We start from the raw sequence: 23,387 nt of genomic DNA, 5'->3' as shown, positions 1-23,387 counted from the left end.
TGTAATCTGTTAATAATGATTGAGGACAACATATTATTGAATTATAGTATAAGTAATGAAGCTGTATCGGCACACTTCTGGCAAACCAGTGATAATGAAAGTTTTTTTTTTTTTCTTCTTTCACCCTGCTTCGGTGAGAAATGGCTGATGTGTTAAAAAACTGTTCTCAAATAAAATCTTTTTAGGCATTTGAAATGCTTTTAAGTATTAAAAAGTTAAGAAATTTATTTTAATAATGGAGACATGTACAGTAGGTATGAACACAGTTTGAAGATGGCCAGGAACAGAAGTTGTCAGTGGATAGTGGGGACTACTACCAGAAGGTTTTATGTTCTGCAGAGCATTTAACCCTTTGACTGTCGCGGCCGTATTTATACCGTGTTTGACGTATATATACTCATAAATTCTAGCGGCTTCAAATCAAGCAGGAGAAAGCTTGTAGGCCCACATGTGAGAGAATGGGTCTGTGTGGTCAGTGTGCACCATATAAAAAAAATCCTGGAGCACGCAGTGCATAATGAGAAAAAAAAAACTCCGACCGTTTTTGTTAATTAAAATGCCGACTTTGTGGTCTATTTTCGTATAGTATTTATGGTTGTATTCTCGTTTTCTTGGTCTCATTTGATAGAATGGAAGACATATTATAGAAATAGAGGTGGTTTTGATTGATTTTACTATAAAAAGAACCTAGAAATGGAGCTCAAAGTAGGGGAAATGTTTGATTTTTGCCAATGTTCAAGAGTAAACAAAAGATGCCATTGTCCAATAAATGTCCAACTAGCCATTCTAATATGCAGTCATGAATGGGTTGATGTTATTTATACAATTATTACAGTATTGCAGTAGTCTGCATAATAGTAAGTCTTCTATTTTTTGTTTGAATAAAAATTCAAAATAGAAAGCAAGAGTAATATCAGAGAGGCCTGGAGACATGACTGATGAGCAAAGAAAATGTTATTTTAGAGCTAGGAATGTCTGCATTGTTCATTCTGGACCTTATTTTGAAATTGTCATATTTTTTAGTTTTCGTGAAATTGGCCAAATTGCAAATTTCTGACCACATTATTAGGTAGTTGAAATCGGTAAATGGGCAGTTTCTTGTACTCAATCGATAGAAAAAATGGAGTTCTAAAGAAATAGCTATGAGTTTGGGCGACTGGAACAATGGAATTAGCCGAAAATAGGGCTCAAAGTGGGTGAAATCGCCGATTTGTAAACAGCACCGAGGTCGCTAACTTCGCGAGAGCATAATTCCGTCAGTTTTCCATCAAATTTCGTTTTTTTTGGTGTCATTACAATTGGGAAAAGATTCTCTATCATTTCATAAGAAAAAATTATTTTTTTTTTTTTTAAATTTTGCGACACCAGGAGACACCTCAGGATTGGGGATTGCGACAGTGAAAGAATTAATTTGTGCTGTCTTAACTGTTACCAGAGTGATGTTGCTCTCCAGCATCAGCTGGGAGTACATGGCTCACAGCAACTATTTGCCATTCTCCCACTGCAGAGTCTGGACACATGCTCTATCCTCTATCCTCCTCAGCGCATGAATTGGCTGGCCCTTCTGGACCTTCTTGATGTCTTCAAAATTTGTGGCTGCTTGTATGGCCAGCTACCTTCTATGTTGGTTGTGTTGTCTGCATGGCCTCTTTATAGACATGTCTTTGAATCTGTAGTGTGTGTGGGCCTTGCCATGCTGGCTCGTGCCAGCCCCTACATGCTTGGCACAGTCTAGTGTTCAAGGAGTTACTGCTTTCCTTGGGATGTCTCAGCCTGGCATGGCCTAGTCTTGTAGATGTTTGCAAACAGCCAAACTTCCTTAGCTATGCCTACATCTGGCACCACCCATCTTAAATATTCAGAGTACCATGCTCTATGGATTGTTAGGAACTCCTTGTTTGACCAGTGGGTTCTGACATTGATAGGCTATGCAGACGTGTTTGCATCTTCAGCCTCTGTAATTATACTTGGGTGCTTGCATGCTACTGTTTGTTGGGTACTTGTGTGTGTGTGTGTACAATAGGGCCCCAACATGCAAACATCCATACTTACAGTTGACACTTCAGGGCCAGTAAATTCTAGCAAATTATTTAAAAAAAAATACCCTATTAATTTCCACCAAATGCTACATCTTTGTAATTTGTGTGTGTGTGTGCCCATTTTATGCATGTGTGGAAGGCTCACATTTGGTGAAGATTGGTCAAAAACTGTTGATTTAATAATTATGATTTTGTCAAACACAGGTAGTAGGTTGGTAGACAGCAACCACCCAGGGAGGTGCTACTGTCCTACCAAGTGAGTTTAAAATGGAAGCCTGTAATTGTTTTACATGATGGTAAGATTGCTGGTATCTTATTTCCGTCTCATAAACATGCAAGATTTCAGGTACGTCTTGCTACTTCTACTTAGGTCACACTACAAATGCATGTACAAGCATATATATACACACCAGTCTGGGTTGTCTTCTATTTTCTTACTAGTTCCTGTTCTTGTTTATTTCCTCTTATCACCATGGGAAAGTGGAACAGAATTCTTCCTCCATAAGCCACGTGTGTCGTAAGAGGCGACTAAAATGCTGGGAGCGAGGGGCTACTAACCCCGCTCCTGTATACATTACTAAAGTTAAAAAGAGAAACTTTTGTTTTTCTTTTTGGGCCACCCTGCTTTGGTGGGATATGGCCAGTTTGTTGAAAGAAGAATACAGTGGAACCTCTACTTGCAAGTTTAATCCATTCCATGACCTTGCTCGCAACTGGATTTGCTCGTTTGCAGTCAGTTTTCCTCATTTAAATTAATTGAAATGCAATTAATCCGTTCCAGTGGAATTCTGTACTTCAATAATTTTGCTAATATCTATGGTTTATTTATCTATCTGACTTCATCTAATATGACATAATAAACAATATAAATAACATAGAAACCTGATATACATGTATACTCTAAAATGAATAAAATGTGTCATTCATGTAGTGGTATGGGCGGTGTCGGCGGTGGACGAGAGTTTGTCTGGAGACCGGGCAAAATACTTCATGAATAATTTCGCTAATATCATCTATACGGCTTATTTATATATATCACAGTTCATCTAATATGACATAACAAACAATATAAATAACATAGAAACATGATATATACTCTAGAATGAATAAAATGTCATTATGTAACAGGTGGAGGCGGCCACAACCTCTCCCTCTTTGTTATGGTAAACACTGCCATCTAGTGATGGCCTTTTGAAACCGTCTATTATTATATGTAGTACATTATATTATATATGTATTATTAGAAGTTGCAGAGATTGGTGGATGAATTTGGTAGGGTGTGCAAAAGAAGAAAATTAAAAGTGAATACAGGAAAGAGTAAGGTTATGAGGATAACAAAAAGATTAGATGATGAAAGATTGGATATCAGATTGGAGGGAGAGAGTGTGGAGGAGGTGAATGTATTCAGATATTTGGGAGTGGACGTGTCAGCGGATGGGTCTATGAAAGATGAGGTGAATCATAGAATTTATGAGGGGAAAAGGGTGAGTGGTGCACTTAGGAGTCTGTGGAGACAAAGAACTTTGTCCTTGGAGGCAAAGAGGGGAATGTATGAGAGTATAGTTTTACCAACGCTCTTATATGGGTGTGAAGCATGGGTGATGAATGTTGCAGCGAGGAGAAGGCTGGAGGCAGTGGAGATGTCATGTCTGAGGGCAATGTGTGGTGTGAATATAATGCAGAGAATTCGTAGTTTGGAAGTTAGGAGGAGGTGTGGGATTGCCAAAACTGTTGTCCAGAGGGCTGAGGAAGGGTTGTTGAGGTGGTTCGGACATGTAGAGAGAATGGAGCGAAACAGAGTGACTTCAAGAGTGTATCAGTCTGTAGTGGAAGGAAGGCGGGGCAGGGGTCGGCCTAGGAAAGGTTGGAGGGAGGGGGTAAAGGAGGTTTTGTGTGCAAGGGGCTTGGACTTCCAGCAGGCATGCCTGAGCGTGTTTGATAGGAGTGAATGGAGACAAATGGTTTTTAATACTTGACGTGCTGTTGGAGTGTGAGCAAAGTAACATTTATGAAGGGGTTCAAGGAAACCGGCAGGCCGGACTTGAGTCCTGGAGATGGGAAGTACAGTGCCTGCACTCTGAAGGAGGGGTGTTAATGTTGCAGTTTAAAAACTGTAGTGTAAAGTACCATTCTGGCAAGACAGTGATGGAGTGAGTGATGGTGAAAGTTTTTCTTTTTCGGGCCACCCTGCCTTGGTGGGAATCGGCCAGTGTGATAATAAAAAAAAATAATAATTATTATTATACATATTATTATTATTATTGTATTATGCTATTATTATTATACGTATTATACATCTTTCTTCTTTCAACAAACCGGCCGTATCCCACTGAGGCAGGGTGGCCCAAAAAGAAAAACAAAAGTTTCTTTTTAAATTTAGTAATTTATACAGGAGAAGGGGTTACTAGGCCCTTGCTCCCGGCATTTTAGTCGCCTCTTACAACATTCATGGCTTATGGAGGAAGAATTCTGTTCCACTTCCCATGGAGATAAGAGGAAATAAACAAGAACAAGAACTAGAAAGAAAATAGAAGAAAACCCAGAGGGGTGTGTATATATATGCTTGTACATGTATGTGTAGTGTGACCTAAGTGTAAGTAGAAGTAGCAAGACATACCTGAAATCTTGCATGTTTTTTTTTTATTATTATTATCACACTGGCCGATTCCCACCAAGGCAGGGTGGCCCGAAAAAGAAAAACTTTCACCATCACTCACTCCATCACTGTCTTGCCAGAATGGTACTTTACACTACAGTTTTTAAACTGCAACATTAACACCCCTCCTTCAGAGTGCAGGCACTGTACTTCCCATCTCCAGGACTCAAGTCCGGCCTGCCGGTTTCCTTGAACCCCTTCATAAATGTTACTTTGCTCACACTCCAACAGCACGTCAAGTATTAAAAACCATTTGTCTCCATTCACTCCTATCAAACACGCTCAGGCATGCCTGCTGGAAGTCCAAGCCCCTTGCACACAAAACCTCCTTTACCCCCTCCCTCCAACCTTTCCTAGGCCGACCCCTGCCCTGCCTTCCTTCCACTACAGACTGATACACTCTTGAAGTCACTCTGTTTCGCTCCATTCTCTCTACATGTCCGAACCACCTCAACAACCCTTCCTCAGCCCTCTGGACAACAGTTTTGGTAATCCCGCACCTCCTCCTAACTTCCAAACTACGAATTCTCTGCATTATATTCACACAACACATTGCCCTCAGACATGACATCTCCACTGCCTCCAGCCTTCTCCTCGCTGCAACATTCATCACCCATGCTTCACACCCATATAAGAGCGTTGGTAAAACTATACTCTCATACATTCCCCTCTTTACCTCCAAGGACAAAGTTCTTTGTCTCCATAGACTCCTAAGTGCACCACTCACCCTTTTCCCCTCATCAATTCTATGATTCACCTCATCTTTCATAGACCCATCCGCTGACACGTCCACTCCCAAATATCTGAATACATTCACCTCCTCCATACTCTCTCCCCTCCAATCTGATATCCAATCTTTGATCACCTAATCTTTTTATCCTCATAACCTTACTCTTTCCTGTATTCACTTTTAATTTTCTTCTTTTGCACACCCTACCAAATTCATCCACCAATCTCTGCAACTTCTCTTCAGAATCTCCCAAGAGCACAGTGTCATCAGCAAAGAGCAACTGTGACAACTCCCACTTTGTGTGATTCTTTATCTTTTAACTCCACGCCTTTTGCCAAGACCCTCGCATTTACTTCTCTTACAACCCCATCCATAAATATATTAAACAACCATGGTGACATCACACACCCTTGTCTAAGGCCTACTTTTACTGGGAAATAATTTCTCTCTTTCCTACATACTCTAACTTGAGCCTCACTATCCTCGTAAAAACTCTTCACTGCTTTCAGTAACCTACCTCCTACACCATACACCTGCAACATCTGCCACATAGCCCCCCTATCCACCCTGTCATACACCTTTTCCAAATCCATAAATGCCACAAAGACCTCTTTAGCCTTATCTAAATACTGTTCACTTATATGTTTCACTGTAAACACCTGGTCCACACACCCCCTACCTTTCCTAAAGCCTCCTTGTTCATCTGCTATCCTATTCTCCGTCTTACTCTTAATTCTTTCAATAATAACTCTACCATACACTTCGCCAGGTATACTCAACAGACTTATTCCCCTATAATTTTTGCACTCTCTTTTATCCCCTTTGCCTTTATACAAAGGAACTATGCATGCTCTCTGCCAATCCCTAGGTACCTTACCCTCTTCCATACATTTATTAAATAATTGCACCAACCACTCCAAAACTTGTTCTCTAGGCTTCCTTAACTTGTTAATCTCACTCCAAAACTTTTTCTTATTTTCAACAAAATTTGTTGATAACATCTCACCCACTCTCTCATTTGCTCTCTTTTTACATTGCTTCACCACTCTCTTAACCTCTCTCTTTTTCTCCATATACTCTTCCCTCCTTGCATCACTTCTACTTTGTAAAAACTTCTCATATGCTAACTTTTTCTCCCTTACTACTCTCTTTACATCATCATTCCACCAATCGCTCCTCTTTCCTCCCGCACCCACTTTCCTGTAACCACAAACTTCTGCTGAACACTCTAACACTACATTTTTAAACCTACCCCATACCTCTTCGACCCCATTGCCTATGCTCTCATTAGCCCATCTATCCTCCAATAGCTGTTTATATCTTACCCTAACTGCCTCCTCTTTTAGTTTATAAACATTCACCCCTCTCTTCCCTGATGCTTGTATTCTCCTTGTATCCCATCTACCTTTTACTCTCAGTGTAGCTACAACTAGAAAGTGATCTGATATATCTGTGGCCCCTCTATAAACATGTACATCCTGAAGTCTACTCAACAGTCTTTTATCTACCAATACATAATCCAACAAACTACTGTCATTTCGCCCTACATCATATCTTGTATACTTATTTATCCTCTTTTTTTTAAAATATGTATTACCTATAACTAAACCCCTTTCTATACAAAGTTCAATCAAAGGGCTCCCATTATCATTTACACCTGGCACCCCAAACTTACCTACCACACCCTCTCTAAAAGTTTCTCCTACTTTAGCATTCAGGTCCCCTACCACAATTACTCTCTCACTTGGTTCAAAGGCTCCTATACGTTCACTTAACATCTCCCACAATCTCTCTCTCTCCTCTACATGCCTCTTTTCTCCAGGTGCATACACGCTTATTATGACCCACTTTTTGCGTCCAACCTTTACTTTAATCCACATAATTCTTGAATTTACACATTCATATTCTCTTTTCTCCTTCCATAACTGATCCTTCAACATTACTGCTACCCCTTCCTTTGCTCTAACTCTCTCAGATACTCCAGATTTAATCCCATTTATTTCCCCCCACCGAAACTCCCCTACCCCCTTCAGCTTTGTTTCGCTTAGAGCCAGGACATCCAACTTCTTTTCATTCATAACATCAGCAATCATCTGTTTCTTGTCATCTGCACTACATCCACGCACATTCAAGCATCCCAGTTTTATAAAGTTTTTCTTCTCTTTTTTAGTAAATGTCTACAGGAGAAGGGGTTACTAGCCAATTGCTCCCGGCATTTTAGTCGCCTCATACGACACGCATGGCTTACGGAGGAAAGATTCTTTTCCACTTCCCCATGGACAATAGAAGAAAAAAAGAGGAACAAGAGCTATTTAGAAAAAGGAGAAAAACCTAGATGTATGTATATATATATGCATGTGCGTGTCTGTGAAGTGTGACCCAAGTGTAAGTAGGAGTAGCAAGATAACTCTGTTATCTAGCGTGTTTATGAGACAGAAATAGAAACCAGCAATCCTACCATCATGCAAAACAGTTACAGGTTTCTGTTTCACAGTCATCTGGCAGGACGGTAGTACTTCCCTGGGTGGTTGCTGTCTACCAACCTACTACCTATGTTCTACAGTATATATTTTGGGTAGACTATCAAAGAGGGCCTCTTTGTTTTCTTTATTGTTTATTATCCTCCTTAGTAGTTTCCTGAAACCTATCCAAAGCCCCATATCCTTATTACAGATCCAGAAACACCTTTCTAGTTCAATGTTATTTTTCGAAGCTGTGTTTATTCTTACACACAAGACATAGTGTTTTGAAAAACACAAGTTGCATGTGATCCTGGATTTTTCCAAGGATCTTTTCACATAACCCACAGGTATTTTGTACTGCCATCCTTCCTGTATCCTACTTGCAATCTGGGTGCCACAAAACCTGATTTCCACTATATCTTACTGCTCTGCATGCTTGGAAGTGGCGGTGGGTGTTTTAGGATGACAGTAATGCGGATATGTGGGGTAAATTTAATGCCAAGACTGACTACCCATCAAAAACATTTATGGTGTATAACACCACACAGACTTTTCCCAATTCTCACACAAAACAAAAGTCAAGCACGTGATTTCTTTCTAAGGTAAAATGATTCTGTGTATGTGGTGGTCTATATTTGTGGTACAGCGAGGCCTTTGTGGTTCCCCGGGTGGAAACGCATGATGGGAACAGAAAAACCACCCATGAGTAAACAGATGCATGTGCCACTTCTTGCGTGTAATGCTACATTTTAGTTTAAAAATGCTTCCTTTATGTTAAATCACTATCCTTGTGAGTCATTCCACTAGCAGTTTAGATTCACTAAGTTTTTTGCACTGTGCATTAGTATTCTAGTCATCTCATTATAATTGTGATAACTCAAGCCTTTGTGTGTACACTGAGACATTTGTCAACCTTATGATGAGGGATTTGTCTGACAGCCTCACACACATCACTAGTTTTTTGTCCTTGTGTTTTTTCACTCATATTTTATCACCATGCTGTACACTGGTTATCACAAAGGACTGGACCCACTCCTTATTCAAGAAACTCTTCTTTTTCTGCACTATACTATACTAGAATTGTTGTTTTACTACTTGCGCAGCAGCTAGACCTCCTAGCAGTAATTTCCCCTTAGCTCACTTCCATTTAAATTTATTTATGCTGGTTTCTCAGTGATAGGCAGTTTTTTGTTCCATTTTTTTTTTTAACTAGGCTACTCCCTGCACTACGGTTACACTATTGGTCTAGGTTTTTCATTATCACTCAACAGGAATAGTTTAGTATTTCCCTCGAACGGCAACACTTCCTGTTTCCCAATGACACTGGGTATAGTCTGGGTCCCTGGTGCTTTGAATATTTTGTATAATTTCCACTTAAAGAATGCAAGGATCATGTATGTACTGTTCACAGTCAACATTGTTTCTTTTCCATAGTTTTTTTCCTTTGGGGACTGCCGCTAACTCTTAAAAGGAAATGGAGCCCGTGCACGCGTGTGTATGTGGGCGGTACCCACACCTCCCTCCTCCACTCGCATTGACAGCCACACCACCAGCTGCCTTCTGGAAGCATCCCATGTGATGGTGCCTTGTATTTATCAATCAATTTTGGATCTTTTAATCACCCCATTTTATCTCTGGATATTAACTATGAAATCCAAGAGGAATACTAGTGATGCTGAAAGTGCCAAGAAGACTTGAGTGTGAAACTGACGGTATCTAAGAAAATAGAGGTTTCGGATATGCTTGCAGGTAGTGCACGTGTTATAGAGGTGGCACACACTTTTGGTTTGAGGGAATCCTCCATTCATACTGTCAGTAACACTGAAAATGAAATAAAAAGCTTGTAAAATGACTAGTGCAGGTTGTGACATGCTGAAAAAAGACAATCAGTTAATTAATACAACTAAATAAGACAGAAAAGTTACTGAATATGTGGATTGAAGAGAAAATGAAAGTGGCCCCACTTAGTGTGTAGATAATGCAACACAACTGTATGTGAAGGAAGGAGAGCCTACATAAAAGTTTGTTTACTAATGAATAGCTTAAAAGCTTTCAAAGGCACAGTGGGTGTCATAGCACAAAAGTTGAGTGGTAAGTGTGTGTCAGCTGATTATATTGCTGTTGGAAATTTCCCTGCTGACTTAGTATAAATGATTACAGTCCCCTTCAGGTGATCAATGCTGACAAAATAGGTGTTCTGGAAGTGTATGCTATCAAGAACTTAGAAGACTAAACAAAGAAACATGCACCTGGTTTCAAGGATAGGTTCATCTTGCTTCTCGGCACCAGTGCAACAGGTGATTTCAAATGCAAGCTTCTGATAATTTATTGCTGAGAGAATCCCCAGGTTTGAAAAGGTCAACACAAAACCTGTTTGCCTGTTGCTGTATTTGGTATTCTTAACCCGTAAACGGTCCAAACGTATATATACGTTTTTTCAACATTTGAAAGTACAGTAGGGCCCCACTTATACGGTAGGTTAGGTTCCAGGCTACCGCCGTAAAGCGGAAATCGCCAAAAAGTGGAACACCCTTTTTTCCCCTTATAAATGCATACAAATACTAGATAACAAGTTTACACTAACATATATTAAGTTAGCAATAGAACTAGGCATCAAAAAACAATAAAAAAGTACAATACATACATATTGCACTCATTACTTACCTTAAAACATTGTCTTAATCTAGGGTGAGATGAGTAGTATTTATTGTAAGAAATCAAGTATGGTATGTATGGTAGTCAGCCGGGCTACCATACCAGGCCACTCCACCTACACATAATATTCTATTACATTTAAGCATCCTAGAGCGATAAAATGCATATCCAGTTTACTCATTACTTACCTTAAAATATTTGTAGTCTTAATCTAGGGTGAGATGAGTAGTATTTATTGTAAGAAATCAAGTGTGGTGTGTATGGAAGTCAGCCGGGCTATCATACCAGGCCATTCCACCCACACATATTCTATGATATTTAAGCATCCCAGAGCGATAAAATGCATATACAATTCACTCATTACTTACCTTAAAATATTTGTAGTCTTAATGTAGGGTCAGAGGTGAGTAAATGAGATAAAACAAATAAATGAGAGAGAGAGAGAGAGAGACTGAGTACACGAGAGAGGACAGGCGCAGAGTTATGTAAACAAACCAGGCGAACGTAAGTTTTGTAAACAAACGAAGTGTACATGTCCGGTTTGTGTACAAGTTGTCTCTACATTGATACGGTAGAATAAATAAGAACACTCCCATTCTCATGTAACACCATTTTTAGAAGAAATGATGCTCTGAGTGAAGACAATGGAAATAAGTCACTCTGACTTATTTGGGCTATTCTAGGTTCTCTACACATGTGCTGCTATGTATGATAATCTATGTAACTGTATTTGTGTATACCAGAATAAACTTACTTAAATACATACGAAAGGAATAATTTTCTACAGTTACCCTCAGTAACACACTTTCTCTTATGTTAGACTAGAGAAAATGTTATTCTTGCCATCACTTGTACAAGTTATCTGGCTACCACATCTCATATTTGTTTATTTGTTCTATTGTGGGGTGTATTTATCATCTTCATATGTTATGTATCATGTTTATTATATAATTTTGAAAAAAATATCATGGATGGATTAATGAAAATGTATATATTAACGTAATATACGACATTTAATGAGACTCGGTGATTATTATTATTATTATTTCTAATATGGCATCATTTGTGCAAGTCATCTGCTACCACATCTCATATATATGTTTATTCTACTGTGGAGTGTATTTATCATCTTTATATGTTATGCATCGTGTTTATTATATAATTTTGAAAAAAATATCGTAGATGGATTAATGAAAATAAGTACATTAACGTAATATACGACATTTAATGAGACTCGATGATTATTATTATCATTACTAATGTGACGTCTCGAGACATAAGACACTCTTACTGATTTTAATGTGTACCTGCATGCCAGCACAGTATGTAAGTTTATTTAGGTACAGGTATACATAAGTATAATTATCAGAGTATATATAAAATATGAAATAACTTTTAAAAACACTTGAAATTTTGTTTCCAGACATAATGGAGAGACTTAGTGCTTGGATCTCAGAGAATGTAAACAAACCGGGTGGGGCGCGGTGACTGTATTAGAAAGGCAGGTGGGGGGAGCCGTATAGCGAGTTTTGGTCATAATTTGAAATGACCGTATTAGCGGAACGCTGTAAAGCGGGGCCCTACTGTGTGTAAAAAAAAAGTAGTTTTTTTTTTTTTTTTTTTACATTTGAAAACGTGTAAAAAAAACTTTGATCTACGTTTTTTTTTTTATTGAAAATATGTAAAAAAAAAAAGTAGATCTACTTTTGGAGCACTATGCATATGAACGTAGATCTGCTTGGACCATTTACGGGTTAACAAGGCAGTGTGACTGAACCCTGTTTGTTGAGGAGTTAAGACATTATTTTATTCTTGCAGTCAAATTGTACTTGGTCACAAGTAATAATGGTAGAATTACCAACAGAATGTTAGGTAAATGGACACATATGCAACATATGTGACATTTTATTGTAGTAATATTCACTATCCAGGAGCTTTGTTAAGCCATAAGACCAAAGCTCCTGGAGAGCAAAACTTTGCTATGATAAAATATGCATCATATTAATTGTGTCTGTGTCCATTTACCTAACACAATGAACCTTGCTGTCAGGGCTGTCCTCAATTCTGACAATTCCTATTAGTCATCCTCGGATTGTTGCAGTCTGTGGACTCAAATGCCAAGGTTGTATTTACCACCTAATATATTGTTTGATAGAGGATTGAGTTTTCAAATGCCACTACATGAACAAGATAATAAAAAAACTCAACACAGCAATGGATGATCACACTGAGACTGAGTCCCAGAGTTCTTCCATACAAGTATTGTGTGTCAGCAGTGATACTTGTGTAGTATACTTGTAGATAGACTTCCCAGCTACATTATAGTAAGGCTCCCTTGCTAGCCATGACATCATGTGACTCCCTGTGTAAGCCACAGGCCAAAGCACCTCTCTCTCACTTCTTGTTAGATCTAGAGACCGGCAGACATGGGCAGGCTGGGCTCCCAAAGTAATATCAATAATAACACTGTATAATAGCCTACAGTGTTTCCTTCATAACCATTTGCCCCTTCAAGAACCCCACAACAAGTGGTAGCGGTGAAATTAATTCAAGTAATAATTTCTTTCTTTTTTGCATTTGTATGCATTTAATTTATTTTTATTTTTATTATCACACCGGCCGATTCCCACCAAGGCAGGGTGGCCCGAAAAAGAAAAACTTTCACCATCATTCACTCCATCACTGTCTTGCCAGAAGGGTGCTTTACACTACAGTTTTTAAACTGCAACATTAACACCCCTCCTTCAGAGTGCAGGCACTGTACTTCCCATCTCCAGGACTCAAGTCCGGCCTGCCGGTTTCCCTGAATCCCTTCATAAATGTTACTTTGCTCACACTCCAACAGCACGTCAAGTATTAAAAACCATTTGTCTCCATTCACTCCTATCAAACACGCTCACGCATGCCTGCTGGAAGTCCAAGCCCCTCGCACACAAAACCTCCTTTACCCCCTCCCTCCAACCCTTCCTAGGCCGACCCCTACCCCGCCTTCCTTCCACTACAGACTGATACACTCTTGAAGTCATTCTGTTTCGCTCCATTCTCTCTACATGTCCGAACCACCTCAACAACCCTTCCTCAGCCCTCTGGACAACAGTTTTGGTAATCCCGCACCTCCTCCTAACTTCCAAACTACGAATTCTCTGCATTATATTCACACCACACATTGCCCTCAGACATGACATCTCCACTGCCTCCAGCCTTCTCCTCGCTGCAACATTCATCACCCACGCTTCACACCCATATAAGAGCGTTGGTAAAACTATACTCTCATACATTCCCCTCTTTGCCTCCAAGGACAAAGTTCTTTGTCTCCAAAGAACTCACTCTTTTTCCCTCATCAATTCTATGATTCACCTCATCTTTCATAGACCCATCCGCTGACACGTCCACTCCCAAATATCTGAATACGTTCACCTCCTCCATACTCTCTCCCTCCAATCTGATATTCAATCTTTCATCACCTAATCTTTTTGTTATCCTCATAACCTTACTCTTTCCTGTATTCACCTTTAATTTTCTTCTTTTGCACACCCTACCAAATTCATCCACCAATCTCTGCAACTTCTCTTCAGAACCTCCCAAGAGCACAGTGTCATCAGCAAAGAGCAGCTGTGACAACTCCCACTTTGTGTGTGATTCTTTATCTTTTAACTCCACGCCTCTTGCCAAGACCCTCGTATTTACTTCTCTTACAACCCCATCTATAAATATATTAAACAACCACGGTGACATCACACATCCTTGTCTAAGGCCTACTTTTACTGGGAAAAAATTTCCCTCTTTCCTACATACTCTAACTTGAGCCTCACTATCCTCGTAAAAACTCTTCACTGCTTTCAGTAACCTACCTCCTACACCATACACTTGCAACATCTGCCACATTGCCCCCCTATCCAATTATTTTAATTAAACATATGTAGCATCTCCATGGGGATTTGGAACAGCATTCTTCCTCCATAAGCCATGTGTGTTTTAAGAGGAGACTAAAATGCTGGGAGCAAGGGTCTAGTAACCCCTTCTCCTGTATAAATTACTATGTTAAAAAGAGAAACTTGCATTTGTCTTCTTAGGTCACCCAGCCTTGGTGGAATATGGCCGGTTTGTTGAAATAAAAAAAATGTACAGAAGTGCAGATGCACTTCTGCACATAATTTGTGTGGGTTACATTCCTGAAAATTTCTCTTCTAATGGTTTCCTTGACTTATGAACTGAAAAACATGTGGGAAAAATAGGGGTGTGTTCCTCAGACTTCTGAGAAAACTATAACAAATTTTTTTTTGTCATAAAAATAATAGCTCATCTTACTAAACATTGTTGATGGTGATGCTCTGTGAAATATGTGAACTCTAGTGAAGCTCAGACAGTTAAAGGTAATAGTATTTTAGCAAAAAAATGGTTTCATTAATGCTGTACTTCATTTGTTACCTTGAAGTCAAGTTCAGGACTGAAGAAGGGGGCTGTGGCCCTACTGGACCGAGGTTGAAGGTTGGGGTTCTGGTGATGTTGAATTCTGAGGCTTTTGTGATGTTGAAGGCTGGGCCTTTTGTGATGATTCAGGTTCATCAGTTGATTGTTGCAGTGGAGTGCTCAGGTACTTAGTCATACACCGTGCTTTTGTCTTTTCCTTTTAAGCGCGGGGATTCTTGGAACGATAAACAAGAAAAGGCATACATTCAAGGTCTCCTGATGCATTACCACAAAGAAGCAAGCTGGAATGAGCTTTTGCAGCCTTGAATCTAGGAGCAGTCTTCTCTTTGCTGATGTATGTTCTAGATAGCATCTTCTCCACAACAAACCTCTCTCATCAGCATTTAACACCTGCTCAGGTTTGTAGCCACCCTCAGAAATAATGCTTGGATGGGAACTTTTCTGCAGCAGTATTTTTGGCAAGAGGCACACTCCCCATTGAACTTTATATAATGCAAACCACTGTGTATTCTAAATCAGCTAAACCATCCAGAACTAGATGTGCACATTTTTGCCCTAATATGTCCAAGTGAAACACCTTTCCTTATTTGTTTTTCAGTCCACACATTCAGTAAACTTTGTTTAATTTAACTGTGCTAACCTATTTCTTATTCTTTTCACTGTATCACATTGAGGATTACTCATTTCACAAGCCTTTATCTTCACATCATTCTCTTGAATTGACTGAATTGTTGACTCTTTAATACCAACACAGGTTAGGGGCACCAAATCCCTGCACAGTCGAAAATCCACGTATAACTTTTCACTCCACAAGAACTTAACTACTAATAGCCTACTATTGACTGAAAGCTTTACCGATAAGATAAATAGTTGATTAACACACATTTTGTCTGTTACATGTTTTATATACTATTCTTACAAAAAAGTAAGCTAGAGAAAAGAAAATATTAAGAAAATCATAAGGAAGAGAAAATGCATTTACAGTACTGTTCTGTATTTATCGATACCATAAGTTTGTCACCTGTCTACAAGATGAATTGTGTATCTGTCAGTACCTACATAATTATTGTCTTATATGATACAAAACACTGTACAGTGGACCCCCGCATAGCGACTTTAATCCGTGCAAGAGGGCTCATTGTTATGCGAAATGATCGGTATGCGAATGAATTTTCCCCATAAGAAATAATGGAAATCAAATTAATCCGTGCAAGACACCCAAAAGTATGAAAAAAAAAATTTACCACATGAAATATACATTTTCCTACACACAAAGAGAAGGATACATGCACAATAGTAGAGTAGTACATGCACAATATATATTGTGCATGTACTACTCTACTAAATGAAGAATAAATGACACTTACCTTTATTGAAGATGCAGCAATGACTGATGAGACACTGTGTCCTGGGAGTGCCTTTTCCTCCTGAGTACTGTAGGTCCTGTTTGGCATTTTCTTCCAGAACAGGCCTTATCACACTGTGTATGCCACTACGATTCTTAAATCTCTCAAACCAACCTTTGCTGGCTTTAAATTCACCAATATGAGCACTAGTTCCAGGCATTTTTCCCTGTTCACCTGGGTGTTAGTCGACTGGTGTGGGTTGCATCCTGGGAGACAAGATTAAGGACCCCAATGGAAATAAGTTAGACAGTCTTCGATGACACTGACTTTTTTGGGTTATCCTGGGTGGCAAATCCTCTGGGGTTAATTGTTTCTTGGTATTCTCAATAAGCCACACCAACAACGGTTCTACAGCAGCAGCAGCAGCAGCTGACAGTGCTACAGCAGCAGCAGCAGCTGACAGTGCTACAGCAGCAGCAGATGATGCTACAGCAGCAGCAGATGGTACTACAGCAGCAGCTGATGGTGGTACAGCAGCAGCAGCAGCTGACAGTGCTACAGCAGCAGCAGACGATGCTACAGCAGCAGCAGACGGTACTACAGCAGCAGCAGACGGTACTACAGCAGCAGCAGCTGACGGTGGTACAACAGCAGCAGCAGCTGACGGTGCTACAGCAGCAACAGCAGCTGACAGTGCAGCAGCAGCTGACGGTGGTACAGCAGCAGCAGCAGCAGCTGTACCACCAATAGTAGCGATGGTTGATTGGGGTTTATTATACAACCTGGCCAGCTCGGAGACACGCACTCCACTTTCATACTTATCAATGATCTTTTTCTTCATCTCTATAGTAATTCTCACCCTTATTGCTGTAGGGTTGGCACTAGAAGCTTTCTTGGGGCCCATGGTCACTTATTTTGCAGATAAAATCACCAAAAACACTGTAATAATACGAAATGTTCCGATTGTATGCTTGGATGTTACCGCGGAGGCTGGCTGGTAAACAATGCCACCGGCGGCACATGTGAGGCTGGCTAAGGGTGCACATTGGACGCGTCTCGGACGAAGAGCGGTGAGCGGGTTTTTGAGCGGTATGCGAGGCAAAATTTTTGTGATAAAAGCGAGCGGTATGCGGATTGTACGTTATGTGATGGCGACGGTATGCGGGGGTCCACTGTATATATTATACATATTACTGACACTTGACATCAAAAAATGAAAAGATAATGTGAAAAAGAAATTTATGTTTATTTACAGGTACTGTAAAATGATTCATGCATTGATAATGAAGCAACAGCAGTATGACTGTTTTATGGTAGCCTAGTGTAAGCAATACAATTGCTTCATGGTAGCCTACACTGTATACTAATAATGAATCATAATAAAATTTTTGTGGCATACAGTATTATAGTCACATTCATAATACCGTAATGGAAACATTGTTGCATTTTTAAAAAACCACTTGCTGTGATGATAGGCTGATACATAGTTTCTCCAATTAAGAGGGGGGGGAGGGGGGTGGGGAACATACAGTAATGTACTGGGTCCCATGGTGTTAAGCAAAATTTACAGTATTGCACTAAACACAATGAAAAATATGTGAGAGCTGAAAAGTGGGTTATAGTAAGCATTTATGCACCTGAAGAAGAGAGATATTTTGGGAAATGTTGAGTGACTGCATGGGGAGTTTTGAACCAAGTGTGAGAGTACTTGTGGTTGGGGATTTCAATGCTAAAGTGGGTAAAAATTTTGTGGAGGGAATAGTAAGTAAATTTGGGGTGCCAGGGGTAAATGAAAATAGGGAGCATTTAATTGAGCTATGTGTAGAAAGAGGTTTGGTAATAAGTAATACATATTTTATGAAGAAGAGGATAAATAAGTATACAAGGTATGATATAGCACGTAATGAAAGTAGTTTGTTAGAGTATGTATTGGTGGATAAAAGGTTGATGGGTAGACTCCAGGATGCACATATATCATATCATTATTTAGTTGTAGCTACAGTTAGAGTAAGAGGTAGATGGGACGAAAGGAAAATGGAAACAAGTTGGAGAGAGGTGAAAGTGTATAAACTATGGGAGGAGGAAGTTCGGGTGAGATATAAGCAGCTATTGGCAGAAAGGTGGGCTAGTGCAAGTATGAGTAGAGGGGGGGTTGGAATAGTTTTTAAAATGCAGTATTAGAATGTGGGGCAAAAGTTTGTGGCTATAGGAGGGTGGGTACAGGAGAAAAGAGGAATGATTGGTGGAATGATGAAGTAAAGGGTGTGATAAAAGAGAAAAAGGTAGCTTATGAGAGGTTTTTACAAAGCAGAAGTGTTATAAGAAGAGCATAGTATATGGAGAGTAAAAGAAAGGTGAAGAGAGTGGTGAGAGAGTGAAAAAGGAGAGCAGATGATAGAGTAGGAGAGGGAGAGGCACTGTCAAGAAATTTTGATAAAAACAAGAAAACATATTTGGAGTGAGATAAACAAGTTAAGAAAGCCTAGGGAACGAATGGACTTGTCAGTTAACCCTTTGAGGGTCGACAGGCCCTTTCCGAGACTCGTTCTCAGGGTCGGCCAAATTAAAAAAAAAAAATTTCTTATGAAAAGATAGAGAATCTTTTCCCGATCATAATGACACCAAAAGTATGAAATTTGATGGAAAACTTACGGAATTATGCTCTTGCGAAGTTAGCGGTCTCGGCTATGTTTACGCATCGGCGATTTTGCCCACATTGAGCCCCATTTTCGGCCAATTCCACTGTACTAGTCGACAAAAAACATGAATATTTCGCTAGAACTCTATTTTTTCTATCGAATGAGTGCAAGAAGCCACCCATTTACCAATTTCAACTATCCAGTACAGTGGTCAGAATTTAGCAATTTTGCCAATTTCACACAAATTTCAAAAGATGCCAATTTCCGAATAGGGTCCAGAATAAACAAAAAAGACATTCCTGGCACTAAAATGACATTTCCTCTGTTCATTAGTCACGTCTCAAGGCCCCTCTTACATTCTTTTGCTTTCCACTTTGAATTTTTATTCTCACAAAAAATAGAAGATTTACTGTTATGCAGACTACTGCATTAGTGTAAAAAATGGTATAAATAATAATGACGCACTTGTGAAAGAATATTAGACTCACCAGTTGATGTGTATTGGACGCTTGGCATGATTTGTTTACTTTTTACTTTTGAACTTTGGTAAAAATCAAACATTTCTGCTACTTTGAGCTCAATTTCAAGGTACTTTTTATTATAAAACCAGTCAAAATCATCTCAATTTCTGTAATATGTCTTCCATTCTATAAATTGAGACCGAGAAAACTGGAATACAACAATAAATACCATACGAAAATACAGTGCAAAGTCGCTGTTTTATTCCAAAAAAATAGTCAAAGTTTTTTTTTCTCATGCACTGTGTGCTGCAGGATTATTTTTATACTGTGCACACTGACCACATAGACCCATTCTTTCATATGTAGGCCTACCAGCTTTCTCCCACTAGATTTGAGGGCGCTAGAATTTAGGCGTACTAGTACGTCAAAAACCCTGGGTCGTAAGCCGTACTAGTACGGCCGAAACCCTCAAAGGGTTAAAAACGAGTAGGAGAGTTAGTAGATGGGGAGCTGGAGGTATTGGGTAGATGGCGGGAATATTTTGAGGAACTTTTAAACCCGTAAACGGTCCAAACGTATATATACGTTTTTACCGCTAGTGCCCCAAACGTATATATACGTTTTATGTGTCCTACATTTAACGTTGCCACAATAAGCCTGAGTCACCTAGACATGTGATGCCTGGGTACCATATGCTCTTTTTTCCTATCAAAAAAGTTGGGGCAGTACGGTAGTGAACGTATATACAGTGGTCCCTCGTTTTTCGTAGTTAATCCGTTCCTGGAGTTGCTACTATTATCGAAATTACGATTTGCGAATCAATTTTCCCCATAAGAAATAATGTAAATACAATTAATCAGTTCCTGACACCCAGAAGTATTAAAACAAAGAAATTTTATACACGAAATATAGATGTAGTACATAAACAATACAATGGGAAATGATGAATGAAACATTAACAGCATAACACTTACCTTTATTGGAGATTCTTCTTAGTGTATAGGAGACTGGAGGAGGAGAGAGATTGGATTGTTTACAGTTTGGAAGGGGAATCCCCTTCCATCAACACCTCAGGTACCAATTGCTTTTGTGGGGTTGCTTCTCTTCTCTGTTTCTTAATGCCACTAGGACCACCTTGAGAGTCACTGGAGTCCTGTCTCGCAAAATAACTGTGGAGAGTGCTCTGTTTCTGGCGTCTCTTTAACACTTCCCTAAAATGGCCCAAGACTTCGTCACTGTACATGTTGCCAACATGGCTTGCAACAACCTTGTCAGGATGATGTTTCTCCATAAAAAATCTCTTTAATTTCTGAAGAAGGCACCTTCTTCCATCTCTCTTCCTTCTCCTCTGCAGCAAGATTCTGAGCTGCGATCTGTTGCTGTTCTTAAATTCAATCGTATTTCTCACCTTCTTTACCACAGGCTTGGCACTAGGAGCTTTCTTTGGAGCCATGGTAGCTTATTTAGTACTTGCAAGCACTAAAATGAGTGGAATATTATGAAATATTTCGTAGGAGCACGTGAGGGGACCTTCGCTCACTGGTAAACAATGCCAGACTGGCTGGGTAGGGAGGCCGCCCTGGCTCACACCGTGCGTACGCGTCCTGGACGAACTACTATTCGCGAGTCAACCTATGATTAGCGAGCCCATGTTTATACGAAAATATCCCTATGATTTCCGAAATCTATGATTCCCAAGAACTACTAAATCGAGGGACCACTGTATACGTTTGGACCGTTTACGGGTTAAATGTCAATGAAGAAAGGGAGGCAGTCATTTCATGCACTGGTCAAGGAGGTATACCATCTTTTAGGAATGAAGAACAGCAGCATGTGAGTGTGGGGGAGGTGTGTGAGGTATTATGTAGAATGAAAGGGGGTAAAGCAGCAGGAACTGACGGGATCATGACAGAAATGTTAAGTAGGGGAGGATAGTGTTGGAGTGGTTGGGAGAAGGGAAGGTACCTAGGGATTGGCAGAGAGCATGTATAGTCCCTTTATATAAAGGGAAGGGGGACAAAAGAGATTGTAAAAATTATAGAGGAATAATTTTACCGAGTATACCAGGAAAAGTGTACAGTAGGGTTATTATTGAAAGAATTAGAGGTAAGACGGAGAGTAGGATTGCGGATGAGCAAGGAGGCTTTAGAGCAGGTAGGGGATGTGTAGATCAAGTGTTTACATTGAAACATATATGTTAACAGTATTTAGATAAAGGTAGGGAAGTTTTCATTGCATTTATGAATTTTTAACCCTTTAACTGTTTTCGTCGTATGTATACGTCTTATGAGTCAGTGTTTCGGATGTATTAATACGCATAAATGCTAGTGGCTTCAGATCAAGCAGGAGAAAGCTGGTAGACCCACATGTGAGAGAATGGGTCTGTGTGGTCAGTGTGCACCACATAAAAAAAATCCTGCAGCACGCAGTGCATAATGAGAAAAAAAACTGACCATTTTTTTTAGATTAAAACACTGACTTTGAGGTGTATTTTCGTATAGTATATATCCTTGTATTCTCATTTTCATGGTCTCACATGATAAAATGGAAAACATATTGCAGAAATAGAGATGATTTTGATTAGTTTCATGATGAAAACAACCTTGAAATTGAGCTCAAAGTAGTGGAAATGTTCAATTTTTACCAATGTTCATGAATAAGCAAATCACACCACACGTCCAATGCACATCAACTGGGGAGTCTAATATTCTTTCACTAGTGCACTGATATTATTTATACCATTTTTACAATAATGCAGTAGTCTGCATAACAGTAAATTTTGTATTTTTTGTATGAATAAAAAATCAAAGTTGAAAGCAATAGTAATATAAGAGGGGCCTAGAGACGTGACTAATGAGCAGAGGATATGTTATTTTAGTGTGAAGAATGTCTACATTATTTATTCTGGACCCTATTTTGAAATTGGCATCTTTTTTAATTTGTATGAAATTGGCCAAATTGCCAATTTCTGACCACTTTATTGGGTAGTTCAAATCGGTAAATGGGCGGTTTCTTGTACTCGACTGATAGAAAAAATAGAGTTCTAAAGAAATAGCTATGAGTTTGGTCAACTGGAACAAAGGAATTGGCCAAAAACAGGGATCAAAGTTGGCGAAATCGCCGATGCGTATATGTCGCCGAGACCACTAACTTCGCGGGAGCGTAATTCCGTGAGTTTTCGACCAAATTTCGTACTTTTGGTGTCATTACCATTGGGAAAATATTCTCTATCATTTCACAAGAATTTTTTTTTTTTTTTTCCAAAAAAATTTTGCGACATAGAATGACAATTTCAGAAAGGGGCTCGCGACAGTCAAAGGGTTAAAAGGCACATGACAGACTGGATAGGGGAGCAATGTGGCAGATGTTGCAAGTATATGGAATAGGTAGTAAGTTACTAAATGCTGTAAAGAGCTTTTATGAGGATAGTGAGGCTCAGGTTAGGGTGTGTAGGAGAGAGGGAGATTACATATCAGTAAAAGTAGGTCTTAGACAGGGATGTGTAATGTCACCATGGTTGTTTAATATATTTATTGATGGTGTTGTAAAAGAAGTAAATGCTAGGGTGTTCGGGAGAGGGGTGGGATTAAATTATTGGGAATCAAATACAAAATGGGAGTTGACACAGTTACTTTTTGCTGATGATAGTGTACTTATGGGTGATTCTAAAGAAAAGTTCCAAAGGTTAGTGGACAAGTTTGGGAGGGTGTGTAAAGGTAGAAAGTTAAAAGTGAACATAGATAAGAGTAGGGTGATGAGGGTATTGCATGATTTAGATAAAGAAAAATTGGATATCACATTGGAGAGAAGGAATATGGAAGAAGTGAATGTTTTCAGATATTTGGGAGTTGATGTGTCAGCAGATGGGTTTATGAAGAATGAGGTTAACCATAGACTTAATGAGAGAAAAAGGGTGAGTGGTTCGTTGAGGTATATGTGGAGACAAAAATGCGTTATCAATGGAGGCA

General features: G+C 39.4%; 1 protein-coding gene across 4 annotated transcripts in view; it reads left to right on the top strand.

The window, feature by feature from the left end:
• Positions 1 to 23,387, top strand: part of LOC128690300 (polycomb protein EED) — a 107,054-nt gene that overhangs the window by 42,421 nt on the left and 41,246 nt on the right. The gene's annotated exons all lie outside the window — the stretch shown is intronic.

The sequence above is a fragment of the Cherax quadricarinatus genome, chromosome 32, assembly GCF_038502225.1.
Source record: "Cherax quadricarinatus isolate ZL_2023a chromosome 32, ASM3850222v1, whole genome shotgun sequence".
Taxonomy (NCBI): Eukaryota; Metazoa; Arthropoda; class Malacostraca; order Decapoda; family Parastacidae; genus Cherax; species Cherax quadricarinatus.
Note: the sequence above shows the minus strand (reverse complement) of the source record. Positions and strands in the feature narration are given on the sequence as shown.